The sequence below is a fragment of the Neofelis nebulosa genome, chromosome 5 (assembly GCF_028018385.1).
Source record: "Neofelis nebulosa isolate mNeoNeb1 chromosome 5, mNeoNeb1.pri, whole genome shotgun sequence".
Lineage (NCBI taxonomy): Eukaryota > Metazoa > Chordata > Mammalia > Carnivora > Felidae > Neofelis > Neofelis nebulosa.
The window spans coordinates 36,468,788-36,486,448 of record NC_080786.1 but is presented as its reverse complement, the minus strand read 5'-3'; positions in this window follow the sequence as shown (position 1 = coordinate 36,486,448).

The window sequence follows — 17,661 nt, the reverse complement described above, 5'->3', positions numbered from 1 at the left end:
AGCCATAAGTTGATTGCAGCCCCAGCTGACAACTTGCGGCCTCTGAGAGTCCCTGAGACGAAGGACTCGGATGCGCACAAACGCTGTGTGTCGCTTTACGTTGTTAAGCTTTGCGGTAATTTGTTATGCAGTGAGAGATAAGAAAAAACTTTAAAAATCATCTGGCCCGCCAGCTGCTCGAAGAAGCATTGGTTCCTTCAAAGCCTCCTGTGTGCCTTCTTCCCACCCCACCCTACCCCTTTCTCCTGCCAGAGGTGACCACTACCCAGAATTGTCTCATTACACTGCTTTAAAAAAAAAATCATTTTAACACATGTATGTTTGCCTAAGCAGATTTTGTTACTTTACAGGTTTGTGAACTTCATACAAACAGTATTGCACTCTATGTATGCTTCTGTGATTTGCTTCTCTGATTGAAAATTAAGTTCCTGGGGCACCTGGGTGGCTCAGTTGGCTAAGCCTCTGACTTCAGCTCAGGTCATGATCTTGCTGTCCGTGAGTTCGAGCCCCGCGTCGGGTTCTGTGCTGACAGCTCAGAGCCTGGAGCCTGCTTCAGATTCTGTGGCTCCCTCTCTCTCTGCCCTTCCCCTGCTCTCTCTCTGTCTCTCTCTCTCTCTCTCAAAAATAAATAAACATTTTTAAAAAATTTTTTAAGAAAATTAAGTTCCTGAGATTGAGCCATGTTGATCACGTGGTTCATTCATTTTCACTGATGTGTATTTCTCTGTTGTCCTGTCCTTGGACGCTTAGAATGTTTTCAGTGTTTTGCTATTGCAACCAGGCTCCTATGAACATTCTTGTGCATCACTCTTGGAACATATGAGCCAGGGTTTCTCTGGGATATACACCTAGGAATGGACATTCCAGCTTATAATGGTATAAACATCTTCAACTATCTAATAGAATGCAATCTTTTTCCCCAAAGTGATGATACCACATTACAGCCCCAGCCGGAGTGCCTAAGAATTCCTTTGTTTTACATCTATTTGAGATTGTGTGATGTACTCATTTTTGCCTTTTGGATGGTTGTAAAATGACATCTCATAATTTTAATTTGCAGTTTCCTGATTATTACTAAAATGAACATTTTTTCACATACTTCATTGAATGTTAGGTTTTATTCTCCTGTGAACTGCTTATTTACAGCTTTTGCCCAGGTTTTTATTGGGGTGTCTTTCACTAATCAATACACACGAGTTCTTTATATATTCTGATACTACACCTTGTCAGTTATATGTGTTGCAAGTTTATTCTTTGAATTTTTGGAGGATCTTTTCATTCTTTTTGACATATTTTGAGGAAAAGAAGTTAAAAAGTTTAAGGTAGTCTAATTTATTAATCATATCCTGTATGACGTGCACTGTTAATGTCTTGCTTAAGAAAACATTTTACTCAGGGTGCCTGGGTGGTTCAGTTGGTTAAGCATCCGACTTTGGTTCAGGTCATGATCTCACCGTTCGTGAGTTTGAGCCCTGTGTCGGGCTCTGTGCTGACAGCTCAGAGCCTGGATCCTGCTTTGGATTCTGTGTCTCCCACTCTCTCTGCCCCTCCCCAACTCATGCTCTGTCTGTCTCTCTTTCAAAAATAAATAAACATTAAAAAAAAAAGAAAACATTGTACTCCCACTAGCTTGTAAAAACTTTATCTTGCATTTTCTTCTTTTTTTAATTTTCATTTTTTTTGTCAGATGCTCAACCGAGTGAGCCACCCAGGCGCCCCTCTTGCATTTTCTTCTTAATGCTTTAAAAGTTTGGCCTCTCACATTTAAGTCTACTCCCTCTGAAATGGATTCTTTTCGGATGGTATAAGGTATCCATTAATTGGATAAGAATATCCAGTTTCGTAATTTTTCAAATGAACGACCTTGAACAAGTAGCGTGTTGAGTGGTCCATCCACCACTCTGCAGTGCTGTCTCTGACACAATCAAGTTTGTGTGTAGGTGTGTTCTGTGGGCTCCACCTCCATTGTTCGGATTATATATTCCTGCATCAATAACATATGTCTTAATTACTCGAACTTAACAATAATGTCAGTGTATCCTTCTTTAGAAGGGTCAGGATTGTTCTGGTCCTTTGTTTTACCAAATACATTTTGCAATTATTTAAAAAAAATTTTTTTAACGTTTATTTATTTTTGAGACAGAGAGAGACAGAGCATGAACGGGGGAGGGTCAGAGAGAGGGAGACACAGAATCCGAAACAGGCTCCAGGCTCTGAGCCGTCAGCACAGAGCCCGACGCGGCGCTCGAACTCACGGACTGTGAGATCGTGACCTGAGCCGAAGTCGGCCCCTCAACCGACTGAGCCACCCAGGCGCCCCACATTTTGCAATTATTCTAATTAAATTCGAAGAAAAATGCTGTTGAGATTAAAATTGTACAGAATCTATAGGTCTATCGGAGGCAGCTGGTGATATTCTACCACTAAGTTTTCCTACCCATGCCATGTCGTATCTCTCCAATTGTTTGGGACTTCTTTTAACGGTTTTCCAAAAGAGTTTTGTCATTTTATCCATATTTTCTGAGCTCCAGGTTCAATACCTTTATTTCTCGCTGTTGCTATCATAAATGGTATTATTGAAAATTTATATTTCTTGTTGCTACCATAAAACACAATTATTGCTATATATCCAGCAACGTTAGTAAACATACATTAACTAATAACTTACCTATAGATTTTTTTGAGTTTTCCATGTAAGCAATCATAATAGCTCATTTACTTTCTTGTCTAATCATGTCTGGATAGGATCTTAAGTACAATCTTATATAAAAGTGGTAATAGCAGGCATTCTTGGCTTATTTTTGGAAGAATTACCATAATACTTATAAATGTGATATTCACTATAGGTTTATGAAGGTATTTTTTTTGTTTTATCAGATTAAAAAACTCTCCTTCTGGGATGCCTGGCTGGCTCAGTCAGTAGAACATGTGACTCTTAATTTCCAGGTTGTGAGTTCGAGGCCCACGTTGAGTGTAGAGATTACTTAAAACAAAACAAAACAAACAAAAACTTCTCCTTTTCCTAGCTTATTAAGAGTTTTATCATGAATGAATATTGGATTTCACTGAATGCTTTTTCATACCTGTGATGATCATATGGTTTTCCTTCACTAATCTGGTGTGGTAAAATTAATAAATTACTTTATGTTAAACTAACCTGGTGTTGTTGAGATTAATACAGCTGGGTCACAATTTACTGTCTTTTTAAAATTTTTTTAATGTTTATTTATTTATTTATTTTATTTTTGAGAGAGAGAGAGAGAGAGACAGAGCATGAGCAGGGGAAGAACAGAGAGAGAGAGAGAGAGAGAGAGAGAGAGACAGAATCTGAAGCAGGCTCCAGGCTCTGTGCTGTCAGCCTGATGCAGGGCTCGAACCCACGAACTGTGTGATCATGAGCTGAGCTGAAGTCGGACACTCAACCTATGGAGCCACCCAGGCCCCCCTATTGTCTTTTTTAAAACAATGATATTGATTAATTCAGGCTCAGTAAGTTTATGAAGTCCATGAGTGAGATTGGCCTCCAACTTTTCTTACTGTACTCTTGCTGCTGTTTTTGCAATCAAGATATAGTAACTCAAAAATTAGTCAGAGAGTTGGGGCACTTGGGTGGCTCAGTCGGTTAAGCATCCAACTTCGGCTCCGGTCATAATCTCACAGTTTGTGAGTTTGAGCCCCAAGTCAGGCTTCAGATTCTGTGTCTCCCTCTCTCTCTCTCCTCTTCCCCTGTTAGCACTCTGTCTGTTTTTCTCTCTTTCTCAAAAATAAATAAATATTTAAAAAAATTTTTTTAAGTAAAACTGTTTTCTTTTCTCTGGAAAAATACATGTAAACTTGAAGTTATCTATTCTGTAAGTTATTGATAAGATTTGATGATTAGAACCTTTTAGGATTTGTTCATACTGTGAAAAAAATTTTTAACTTACTTTTAACCATAGATTAAATTTCTCTTCATAAGTCAGTTTTTAAATATTTTTTTAAATGTTTATTTATTTTTGAGAGAGACAGAGTGCAAGTGAGGGAGGGGCAGAGACAGGGAGACACAGAATCTGAAGAAGTCTCCAGCTCTGAGCTGTCGGCCCAGAGCCTGACATGGGGCTTGAATCCACGAACCGCAAGATCATGACCCGAGCCGAAATCAAGAGTTGGACGCTCAACCAACTGAGCCACCCAGGTGCCCCTATTAAATCAGCTTTGATAACTTTGGTAAGTGGTTTTTATTAAAAATTTGTTCATTTCATTTAATTTGTAGCTTCGTTCACGTAACATTTTCATAACCATACAGTTAAGAATTACATCTGTCTGGGGCGCCTGGGTGGCGCAGTCGGTTAAGCGTCCGACTTCAGCCAGGTCACGATCTCGCGGCCCGTGAGTTCGAGCCCCGTGTCAGGCTCTGGGCTGACGGCTCGGAGCCTGGAGCCTGTTTCCGACTCTGTGTCTCCCTCTCTCTCTGCCCCTCCCCCGTTCATGCTCTGTCTCTCTCTGTCCCAAAAATAAATAAAAAACGTTGGAAAAAAAAAAAAAAAAGAATTACATCTGTCTGTAACCGAAATGCAAAACCTAGTGGCTTAAGCAGGTTTTGTTTTTCTCGTGTAATGGTAAGATCAAAGGCTGGTTATCCAGAGTGGCTATATGGTTCCACAATGTCGGCTGGGACTTAGATTCCTTCGTTTTTCTGCTTAGTCACATACCGTATGCTTATAACTGGCTGGTCACTGGTTGGTTGTCCTCAAGCATGATGACTACACTCCAGGTAGGATGAAGTGAAAAGGTAAGGGAACAAGACATGGTCTGCATGGAGACAGACACCTGGCACAAGGTTTCCACTGCACTGTAAAAACTGTGGAAGTGAGTGCACTATGCCTTTGAAAAACACGGAGGAGCCGGTAACCACAAGGATGTGGAATTGGGTGGCTATCACTAAATTCTATTGCAGCTCTAGAAAAGACAATTAATAAAAAGCTAAGAGTGATTCCCATGCAACTGAAAGCCAGTTATGAAAGCCAGAGGGTTTCCTTGGCGGGACACAGAGAAGGACTCATCTCTGCAGTGGGGCAGCAGAGAGAGCTGAGGCCCAGGCCCAGGGCTTAATCATCAGAGCAGTCCTGCTCCCGAGAAGACTGAATTCCCAACCAAGGAAGGTCTGTTATACCCAGGGCAGGGCTGTGTTTGGGAAAGAATACTTTGACACTTGTGTCTCGGGTTCTCTGGGTTGATGCCCCTGAGAATGGGCCCCTACTTGTCAAGGCTCCTCTAGCTGCTGCTGCCACCAAGTGCCCAGCCTTCCAGTAACAGAGACCAATGCTGAGTGCCCAACTTGGCAGCATTCCTTGAGAGGACCAAGCAACCGCCAAGTGGAAAGTTGAATCGAGTTGCTGTCTCGTGTTTGGGAAGAGCCAGCAATCGGTTCTGACAGGACTAGACACGTATTTCAGGGGTGAGTCTGCCTGTAAGCCTCACAAGCACCACCGTCCGAGAACTACAGAGAGTTTGATCAGCTGGCACATCACGCCAGACCAGGGGCCCCACTTTTCAGTGAGGGAGTGTGGGAGTGGGTCCGTGATCACCAGCTTTCCTGGTTGTATCATGCGCCGAGCCACCCAAAAGCTTCAAGCCTAACCGACCGAGCATTGTGATGGCCTGTTGACGTCACAGCTGAAGCTTTAGTCCACAGGTAATATTTTATTTGAATACCGTCCATCCTCATGGGTCCAAAGGGGGTGATCTCACGTCACATCGCTCACAGCTGATGAATCTCATCTTTTCACAACTCGGGGCTCTGAAAATTTAGAGGTCCTGGTCCCCAAAGGGAGGAACACGTCTGTCAGCATAGACAGCAAGAGTCCATTTGAACTGTAAGCTGCATCTGCTACCCGGGCACTTCAAGATCTTTGTGTTCAGGGACCACCAGGCGAAAAAGAGGAGTTGCCATTTTTGGGGAATTTTGTCAAGGGATATTGATGCTGATTATCATTAGGAGAAACTTAGGGTTTCTGTTGCATGATGAAAGCAGCAAAGAATATGAGGAGGACCCAGATCTACTCGGGTGCCCCTTGGCTCTCCCTTACTCAGTTTTTAAAGAAAAAAAAAAATTTTTTTAACAGTTATTTATTTTTGAGACAGAGAGAGACAGAACATGAGCAGGGGAGGGTCAGAGAGAGAGGGAGACACAGAATCTGAAACGGGCTCCAGGCTCTGAGCTGTCAGCACAGAGCCCAACTCGGGGCTCGAACTCACGGACCGTGAGATCATGACCTGAGCCGAAGTCGGCCGCTTAACCGACTGAGCCACCCAGGTGCCCCTCCCTTACTCAGTTTTGATGGTAACTGGACAAGTGCAGCAAACCTGTCCTGAAAGGGCACAGTCACCACAGAACCCAGACCCTTCAGAGAGGAGAGTCTGGTTCATGTCACCGTATAAACCACTGAGAACAACGTAACTTTGACTTGAGAGGGAGGAAAATCTAGAATGGAGAGCGGAACAGAGGAACGATGAGTATTAGTTGCAGCTCCAATACCAACTGCAGTGCTGGGGGCTGTAATTCATCTCACTAACCTTCCTCTTCCCCAGGAAGAGCAGCCTGGCACTCTAGAGCTGCTTTTGGAACATAGGGGAAGAAAGGGATCTGAGCGTGTAAACTGTAGCGGACAGAGAGACGCATCACACATTTCAAGGAATTCATTCATGTCATCTAAGTTGTTGCATTTATGGGCATAATGTTTTTTATATGTTCTTATCCTTTCAGTACTGTGGTATTGTAGGATAACTCTGCTGTATTTCTAGTATCACTTACTTGTGTCTTATTCTTTTTTATAGTCTAGCTAGAAGTTTTGAATCTTACTGATTTTTAAAAATTTTTTTTAATGTTTATTTATTATTTTTGAGACACAGAGAGACAGAGCATGAACGGGGGAGGGTCAGAGAGAGAGGGAGACACAGAATCTGAAGCAGGCTCTAGGCTCTGAGCTGTCAGCACAGAGCCTGACGCGGGGCTTGAACTCATGGACCGTGAGATCATGACCTGAGCCGAAGCCGGACGCTTAACCGACTGAGCCACTCAGGTGCCCCCTGATTTTTTTTTTAAACAGCTTTTAGGGGCACCTGGATGGCTCACTCAGTTGAGCGTTCAGCTCTTGATTTCGGCTCAGGTCACGATCTCACAGTTTGTGAGATCAAGCCCTGCATGGAGCTCTGTGCCGACAAGTTGGAGCCTGCTTGGGATTCTCTCCTCCCTCTCTCTCTGCCCCTCCCCTGCTCCTGCTCTCTCTCCCTCTTTCTCAAAATAAATAAATAAACATTTTTTAAAAATTAAAAAAAAAAACAACCAGCTTTTAGTGTCATGGATGTTTCTCATTTTTTACCACCATTTCTTAATATCCTTGCCAAAACTGCACAACCTGATTAAATGTGAAGAAACATCAGCTAAACTCAAACTGACAGTTTACAAAATAACCGGCCAGGGCTTTTCAACAGTGTCAAGGTCATGAATAACAAAGAAATACTAAAGAACCATCAAATCTAGAGGCAACAAAGGAGACATGATAACTAAATGCAGTGTGGCATCCTAGATTAAATTCTGGGCCAGAGAAATAACATTAGTGAGACAATTGCTGAAATTTGAGTAGGGTCTCTAAATTTGTAAGTAATGTTGTTTCAATGTTAACTTCCAAGTTTTGATAATTGTATATAATATGTTATCTTGTGGGAAAGGTAGATGAAAGTATATGGGAACTCTTTGTTCTCTTTTTGCAACTTTTTTGTAAGTATAATATTATTTTAAAATCAAAAGGTTTTAAAAAATACAAACAGCACAGGGGTACTTGGGTGGCTCAGTTGGTTGAGCATCCGACTTTGGCTCAGGTCATGATCTCATGGTTTGTGGGTTTGAGTCCTGCATTGGGCTCTGTGCTGACAGTGCAGAGCCTGGAGCCTACTTCGAGCTCTGTGTCTCCATCTCTCTCTCTGCCCCTCCCCGGCTCATGCTCTGTCTCTCAAATGGTAATGGTAATGTCTCTCAATGGTAATAAACATTAACAAAAAATATTTTTTTTAAAGTAAAAGCAGCACGCAGTTGAATTTTACATTGCTATCCAGTCTGACAATCTCTGTCTTTTAATCAATTGTTCGGACCACTTATATTTAATGTACTTATCGATGTAGTAATGTTCATCTCTACCATCTTGCTATTTGCTTTCTATTCATCTCATTTGTTCTATGTTTTTCCAAAACCCTTCTTCTCCTAGCTTCTTTTCAACTGAGTATACTTTAGTATTCCATTTGTCTCCACTACTGACTCATTGACTATACCTTTTTGTTTTATTTATTTTTAGCTGCTCTAGGATTTATAGTATTTTAAAGTATCACCATTAGTCTTCTTAAAGAACCAGTTTTTGGCTTTGTTGATTTTCTATTGTATTTTTAGATTTTAGTTCATCAAGTCCTGCTCTTAATTATTTTATTCTTTTTAGGTTATTTGGGTTTATTCTACTTTATTTTTCTAATTCATTGCAAAGGATGTGGTCACAGAGTTCTTCACACAAATGCTTCCTTTTCTTTCTGGGCCAACAGCTACTCTATATTTCCCAGCCTTCCTGTCAGATAAGTGTGATCACATGACTGGGTTCTAGCCAGTGAAATGTGGACAGAAGTTATATACCCATCCATGCTCACTGTTCTTTCCCATTAACTTAGATATAGATAATCCAAAGTTCAGTGGGGCTCAGAGTATAATCTCTGAACCAACAAAAGCAGCATGTTAGAAATGCAAATTCTTGGACTACAGACTTAGGTGAGGCCTACAGAATAAAATTCCAGGGGAGAATACCAAGCAATCAGTGTTTTAACAAGCTCTCTAGAATTTCAAGCTGAAATGAAAGGGCACTAATCAGTAATATGAAAACATATGAAAATATGCAATACCTACAAGACTAAGTATAGAGTCAAATTTGGCATATTTGGCATATTCTAATACTGTAATATGATAGTGTTAACCACTTAATTCTAGTATCAAGGTTAAAGGACAAGAATATTAAAAATAACAATAAAAAACATAATAGACTCTTAAATATAGAGAACCAACAGAGGGTTGCTGGAGGAGTTGTGGGAGAGGGGATGGTGTAAATGGGTAAGGGGCATTAAGGAATCTACTCCTGAAATCATTGTTGCACTATATGCTAACTAACTTGGATATAAATTTAAAAAATAAATTAAATAAAAATAAAATAAATGAAAAAATGAAAAATAACAATAACAATAGCTACAATAATTTGTTAATGAATACACACTATGAAAAGAGGTAAATTGTGACCTCAAAAACATAAAAGGTGGGTGAGTAAAAGGGTTAAGTTTTTATGCAAAGTTAATCATTAACAATGTAAAGTAGACTCCTATCTATAAGATGTTTTATGTAAGCCTCATGGTAATCACAAAGCAAAAATATACAGTAGATTCACAAAAGGTAAAGCGGGAAATCAAAGCAAGCCAGGAATGAAATCATCAATCCACAGAGGAAAGCAGAAAAAGAAAGAAAGAAAAGAGGGCACAACAAACAGCCAGAAAACAGTTAATTAGATGACATTAATAGTCCTTACCTATCAGTAATTACCCTAAACGTAAAAATTAAACATCTGAAAAAGAAGTAAACAATCCCATAAGTACCATCAAAAACGATAGAATACTTAGGAATAAGCTTAACTGAGGAGGTGAAAGATCTGTATGCTGAAAATTATGAAAGAAAATGACAAAAGAAAATGAAGATGACACAAATGGAAAAATATCCTGTGTTCATGGATCACAAGAATTAATATTATTAGAATGTCCATAGTACCCATCCATAGATTCAATGCATTCTCTCCCAAAATTCCAATGCTACTTTTATAGAAATAAAAAAAAAAATCTTAGAGTTCACACAGAACCACAAAAAAACCCCGAATAATCAAAGCAATCCTGAGAAAGAGGAACAAAGCTGAAGAAACCACACTTTCTCATTTCAAACACCTGTATTTCAAAGCTGTAGTAACTAAAACAGTATGATATTGGCATAAAAACAGACACATAGACCAGTGGAATAGAATCAAGATCCCAGAAATAAACTCATGTATACATGGTCAACTAATAATCGACAAGGAGGCCAAGAATACCTAATGGGGGAAAGATTGTCTTTAAAAAAATTTTTTTTTTTTTTAATTTTTTTTTTCAACATTTTTTATTTATTTTTGGGACAGAGAGAGACAGAGCATGAACGGGGGAGGGGCAGAGAGAGAGGGAGACACAGAATCGGAAACAGGCTCCAGGCTCCGAGCCATCAGCCCAGAGCCTGATGCGGGGCTCGAACTCACGGACCGCGAGATCGTGACCTGGCTGAAGTCGGACGCTTAACCGACTGCGCCACCCAGGCGCCCCTAAAAAAATTTTTTTAAATGTTTTATTTATTTTTGAGACAGAGAGAGACAGAGCATGAACAGGGGAGGGGCAGAAAGAGAGGGAGACACAGAATATGAACCAGGCTCCAGGCTCTGAGCTGTCAGCACAAATCCTGACGCAGGGCTCGAACTCACAGACTGTGAGATCATGACCTGAGCTGAAGTCGGATGCTTAACCAACTGAGCCACCCAGGCACCCCAAGATTGTCTTTTTAATAAATGGTGTTGAGAAGACTGGATATTCACATGCAAAAGAATGAAATTGGATTCCTATTTTCCACTACTCACAAAAATTAAGTCAAAATGGATTGAAAACTTAAAATTAAGACATGAAACTATAACACTCATAGAAGAAAAGATAGGGAAAAAGCTCCTTCACATTGATATTGGCAATAATTTTTTTGGATGTGATACCAAGAGCAAAAATTAATAGGTGGGGCTACATCAAACTAAAAACCTTCTGCACAGCAAAAGAAACTATAAAGCAAAATGGAAAAGTAACCTGTGGAATAGGAGAAAATATTTGCAAACCTTCTATCTGGTAAGAGGGTAATATCCAAAATACATAAGGAACTCATACAACCCAACAACAAAAAACAAATAATCTGATTAAAATGGGCAAATAAACTCAGTAGACATTTTTCTGAAGACGACATACAAATAGCCAACAGGCATATGAAAAGATGCTCAGCATCACTAATCATCAGGGAAATGTGAATCAAGACCACAATGAGATATCACCTCACACCAGTTAGAATGGCTAGTATCAAAGAGATAAGAGATAACAAGTGTTGGTGAGGATATAGAGACAAGGGAATCTTTGCACAGTGTTGGTGGGAAAGTAAATTGGTGCAGCCACTATCAAAAGAGCATGGTGGTTCCTCAAAAAATTACAAATAGACACAGCATCTGAGCCAGCAATCCCACTGTGGGGTATATATAAAAGGAAAGGAAATCACTGTCTTAGTGAGACATCTGCACCCTGAAGTTCACTGCAGCATTATTCACAATAGCCAAGACTGGAAACAACGAATGAACAGATAAAGAAATTTTGTGTCTATATACACAATGGAATATTATTCAGCCATAGACAAGAAAGAAATCCTGCCTTTTGTGACAACATGCTAAGTGAAATAAGTCACACAGAGAAAGACAAATACTGCATGATCTCATTTATATGTGGAGTCTAAAAAATGTGAACTCAGGGGAGCCTGGATGGCTCAGTCGGTTAAGCATCTGACTCTTGAATTCTGCTCAGGTCATGATCTCACAGTTTGTGAGTTCAAGCCCCGAATCAGGCTCTGTGCTGAGGGTGCGGAGCCTGCTTGGGATTCATTCTCTCTCCTTTTCTCTCTCTCTGTCTCTCCCCAGCTCTCTCTCTCTTTCTCAAAATAAGTAAACTTAAAAAAATCAAAAATGAAAAAGCTGAACTTACAGAAATAGCGAACAGAGTGGTAGTTACCAGGGGATGCAGGGAGGCAGAGGCAGAGGAGAAATGTTAGTCAAAGGATGCAAACTTCCAGTTATAAGATGACCAGGTTCTGGGGATCTAAAGGACAGCATGGTGACTATAGTTAACAATACTGTACATCTTAAATGCTCTAACCACATACACACAAAAATGGTAATTATGTGAGGGGATGGAGGTGTTAACTTCTTGTGGTCATCATTTCGCAATGCGTACGCGTATCCAGTCATCAGGTCGTATACTTCAAACTCACACAATATTGTATCTCAATAAAGCTGAGGCGGGGCAGGTGGAAGAAAAGACTTTGGTAATGGTATGGGAAAAATACACCTAGTAGTCCTATTCTCTGAATTTTTTTCCCAAAATGATGGCATTTTCCCTACCTGCTTACAGCTTATCTAAGATAGGTAACATGTATTTTTTGTTTTAAACAATACCAGAAAAACACAACAAGCCTTCCATGTGATTTGGATACAGGCTGAGGTCTAACAACCACGGCCCTAGGCCACCTTGGAAGGCAAATGTTGACAATGGTAGCGCCTCCATCAGCTGAGTCCCTGAAGAACTGTTAGAGAGGAACCAACCTGCTCCTCTAAGATCGTAAAGTGAGCAAGCCCTAAAATGTCTATCAGTTTCAGCCACTGTGCATCTGAGTCTCTAACTATGGTGCCCTAGCTAACCCTAACTAATACAGATGTGTACTTCATTAATTTTCAGCCTTTTTGTCTTTCTAATATATGGGCAGAAAAATTTAGATTTTTCTCTAAGGACTGTTCATCAGTTTTGACATTTAGAACCTTTATTATTGTTCAGCTCAAAATATTTTGTCCGTGTGGTTGAGCAGACCTACAGTTTATTTGGAAGCATGTGTCTAAATTTCCAAATTTATGAAGTTCTTCAATTATTTATTTGTTGATTTCTAGTTTGATTGCATTGTGGTCAGAGAACATCCTCTGTATGATTTCAACACTTTGAAATCTGATGAGGTTGCTTGGGTCAATTTCTATAAATAGCGTGCATATTCTGCAGATGTTAAGTGCAGTGTTGTATGCGTTTCCATTGGGCCAAGGTTGTTAACCGTACCCTTGAAGTGTATATGCGTACTTTTTTTTTGTATCAATTTTTGAGAGAAGTTTGTTAAAGACTCCCACAATTGTGGATTTGTCTGCTTCTTCCTGTGGTTCTTTCAATTTTGGATCTATATGAGGAAATTTTATCAGGCATATGAATATTTTAAATCATTGTATATTTGGTGAAACAAACCTTTTATTACCACACGATGATGTCACAACCTTCCTGAATTCTGGTAATGCTTTCTTGCATTAAAATCTGTTTTCTCTGGTAGTAATTTGGTTACATCTGTTTCCTTTGGGTAGTATTTTCAAGTCTTATCTTTATTCATTCTTTTACTTCCAACCTTAACATGTCCTTATGGTTTAACCATGTCTCTCACAAGTAACTTTTTGTTGTTTTTAAATCCCAGTCTGACAATCTTTAAACTGGAGTATTTAGTCCATTTTCACTAATATTGACCACTGGGTTATTTGGATTTAAAGCCTATTATTTCTGGGGTGTCTGGCTGGCTCAGAATGCAACTCTTGATCCCGGGATTGGGAGTTCGAATCCCACATTAGGCATAGAGTTAACCTAAAAAAAACCAAACTATAATTTCAGGTGGTTTATCTCTCATTTCTGGCACTCCTTTTATTTGTTTTATTTTTAATTTATTTTTGAGAGAGAGAGAGAGAGAGAGAGAGAGAGAGAATGCACACAAGTGGGGGAGGGGCAGAGAGAGGGAGACACAGAACCTGAAGCAGGCTCCGGGCTCTGGGCTCCAAGCTATCAGCACAGAGCCCATCATTGGGCTTGAGCCCACGAACTGTGAGATCATGATCCGAGCTGAAGTTGGATGCTTAACCGACTGAGCCATCCAGGAACCCCTCCGGCACTCCTTTTTAACTGATTTTTGAAAAGAATAATTTCATATGTTCCACTTTGACTGGTATGGAAGTGGTACTATTTCCGTTCTTTCATTGGTTATCCTCCATTTTACAACACACACTTACCATTTATTTTTATTTTTTTAATGTTTATTTTTGAGAGAGAGAGACAGAGAGAGACAGAGAGAGACAGAACATGAGCAGGGGAGAGGCAGAGAGAGGGAGACACAGAATCCAAAGCAGGCTCCAGGCTCTGAGCTGTCAGCACAGAGCCCGACGTGGGGCTCGAACCCACGAACCACGAGATCATGACCTGAGCTGAAGTCAGACACTTAACTGACTGAGTCACCCAGGCGCCCCCATACTTAACATTTAAAATGAATTAAAATCTTCATCTTCCACCTGGGTAATGGGAAGCTCATAGAATACTTTAACTCCATTTATCCCCTTCCCTTCTTTCATAAAATCGTAATGTACTATATTTTGGTCAAATTTTTAAAAATCCCATTGTTATTATTGCCCACCTAACTTACTTTTTCATGTAGCATTTTTCCCTTGCCTCATAGGCCTTCCATCCGTACTTCTGCCTGAAGTGCATCTTTTAGGATTTCCTTTGATGACCCACTGATGGCGCACTCCCAGTTTAAATTTTTCTGAAATTTCTTTATTCCATTCTCACGCCTTAAGGATGTCCTGGGTATAAAATTCTAGTTTGGCAGCACACTGGAAGAAATTGTTCCACTCTCTTCTACTATGCATGTGAAGTGAGTGGTCAGACTGGCTGTCACTGCTTTGACGGATGTGTCAGGGGTAAAATTCTGGCTGTTTTTATCCCCAAACCTCTGCTTTTGGTTATCTAGTTTCACGATACTGTGTGTAGATATGGGTTCCTTTTTATGTATTCTGTTTGGGAATACTTAGGATTTTCAATCCACGGAGGCGAGTTCTTCATCGGTTGTAGACAATCCTCAGCCTCCATCACTTGAGCTGACCCCTTTGATCCACTCTCTCCGCTTCCCTGGGACAGCAGTCCACCTGCCCGGGGCTTCCTGTGTGTCCCGCCTGCATCTCACCGTCTCCTCTGTATCTTCTGGTGACTCTTCGCAGCATTCTGCTCCATCTTTCAGTTAAACAACTTTTATCAGCTTTGTCCAACTGTGCTTTCTACTTTAGTTTTCACTTCTAGAAGTTATATTTGGTTTTCAAATCTGCTCAGCCATTTTTTAGCGTCCCATTCTCCTATTTTCAAGCACGCCTTATATTTTTAAAAATGTGCTCATTTGCATTTTACAATCCATATTTGGTAACTCTAGAATCTTTCTTTTTGGGAGTAGACTGTTTTCGCTTTTAAGGGTTGTCACCAATGGTGTGGCTTCCACATGTGCTTATTATTGACTGGGTACTGCTCACAGTCCTTGAAATTATTGATATGCTTTCAACATGACCAGGGATGAGTGCTTTTTCCAGAAAAGAATGGTCTTTGCTTTTACCATGCACTTGGGATCCTGTGTGTCTGGAACCACCTTAGTTCATGATCTTAGGGTCCCCTCCCCACTCTAGCAATGCAAAGTTGGACTTTAATTCTGCTCAGGGGTATTTGGTCTCAGGGATCGGCTTTTTTTTACTTCTGTGTTCTGCTCAGCACCAAGGAAACTTTGTCTAGTCCCTTGTAGATGGAAGAATACAAATATACTACTGGGGCCCCAACTTAAATGGGGAGGGTTCTATCAGACTCCTCAACTTAAGTGGGGCCTGGCCACGTATGCCTGTCTTACTTCTAGGTCTTCAGTGGCTTGGAGTAGTGCTCTTAACTTTCCAGGTTCTTCGCATGTCCTGGATTTGGGCCTGCTCGTTCTTCATTATTATGTTCACTCTCAGATGTTAAGATTTTTATATTTTTCCAGCCTTTTAATTGCACTCATTAGGTGCACTGGCCCTAAAACCTAGCCCACTGCAGGTAGCAGAAATAAAAATCTTCACTTTGCTTTGATGTTCTTCCTATCACTACATTTAGAGGCATGTTTTAATCCAAATTAGGATGCATTGGGATTCATGGAGCCATGGATTCATTTATCAACTCTGGGAAGGTTCCAATTATTTTTAAAGTATTGCCTTCTCTCTATTCTCATTTACTGAATATAATGATGTTATTTTAGACATTGTCATTCCATGCATTATCTCCTAACAGATCTTTCATAGCCCTCTTTATCTGTTTCTGGTCTTCTAAATAACTTAGATCTTCAAGTTTAAATCACTTCAGTTACATCTATTTTTTTTTTTCAATTTTTTTTTTTTCAACATTTTTTATTTTTGGGACAGAGAGAGACAGAGCATGAACGGGGGAGGGGCAGAGAGAGAGGGAGACACAGAATCGGAAACAGGCTCCAGGCTCCGAGCCATCGGCCCAGAGCCTGACGCGGGGCTCGAACTCACGGACCGCGAGATCGTGACCTGGCTGAAGTCGGACGCTTAACCGACTGCGCCACCCAGGCGCCCCGAGTTACATCTATTTTTTACTTACCCATTGAGTTCTTGATTTCAGGGCCTATAGTTTTCATTTTTACGGTTGACTATTAAAGTCTGTTTATTCCTTATTTCACATTGTATGCTTGTCTCTGTAATTACAGCTACTACCTACTCTGCACTTTGCCTCTAAGTCCTTGATGGTGTGAATCTGTTGCTTCTGTAATCACTCCCAGTGGCAAGTCTTATGTGTTTGGTAATAATTAAGCAATGCTCTGGGAATCTGTACGCCTAGCTTTCCAAGATTCTGCTTCTACTGGTACCCAGGGGAGTACCCCCCCATCCTGGAAGCACCACAGCCTGCTGACTCCTTAGGGCCTGGACTCCAGATAGAATTGCTCCTGGAGATCAAAGCCCCAGCACCAGTCTCCACCCTGATGAATCCAAATTTAGTTCTAATTGTTTGGCTTGGGGCTTGGGATGGGGAAGGAAAAGGGGAAAGTCCTTGAGGAACACTTCTATTTTTTGTGAGCAATGCCTCAAAAAGCATGTTGAGATCTAAGTGTCATGGAGGTGCATAGCTCAGAGGTCCTGCTTACTTGATACCAAAATCAGATACTTTTAAAACCTCCATTTTACTTCTTAAAACATTAAGCACCCTTATTTTATGAACTGTATTTTGGTAATTCCATTACCTCAAGTCTTCATGGGTTTCATTCTGTAGCATTCAAATTAACTTTTCCTTAAGCATTTTTACTTTAAATTCTTTAAAAGCATGTTTAAAGTGAACAAATCTTAAATTTACAGCTAACGTATCTTCACAGTACGTACAAACCTGCTTAACTCTACCCAGATGAACAAGTAGGATTTTTCCATTTCTCCAGTAAGTTCCACCAGGCACTTGTTAAGTCAACAGTTCTGTACTGCCATGTCTGCTAATTTGACTTCTATCACGCGGACTACTCTTGCCTGTTAACCTTCATATAAATGGAATACATTTATGTATGTATTCCATATACATATGTATGTCTGTGCCAGACTTCTTTCATCTAACATGTTTTTGATATGCATTCACGTTATTGCATGTAGCAGTAATTTCTACTTTGGTTTTTGTTTCACAATTATTCCACTGCACGAATTTACAATGGACTTTCCCTTGATGTCCACGTTGAGAAATAAAACAGCTATGAACTTGTAGAGATTTTCATTTCTCTTGGAAACTCCCTTCTCCCTTTCCCAACAGTAATAATTCTGCATTATAGAGTAGCAATAAAGTTTCTTAAAAACTGCATCTTTCCAGGGCTGCCTGGGTGGCTCAGTTAAGTGTCTGACTTCGGCTCAGGTCATGATTTCACGGTTTGAGCCTCAC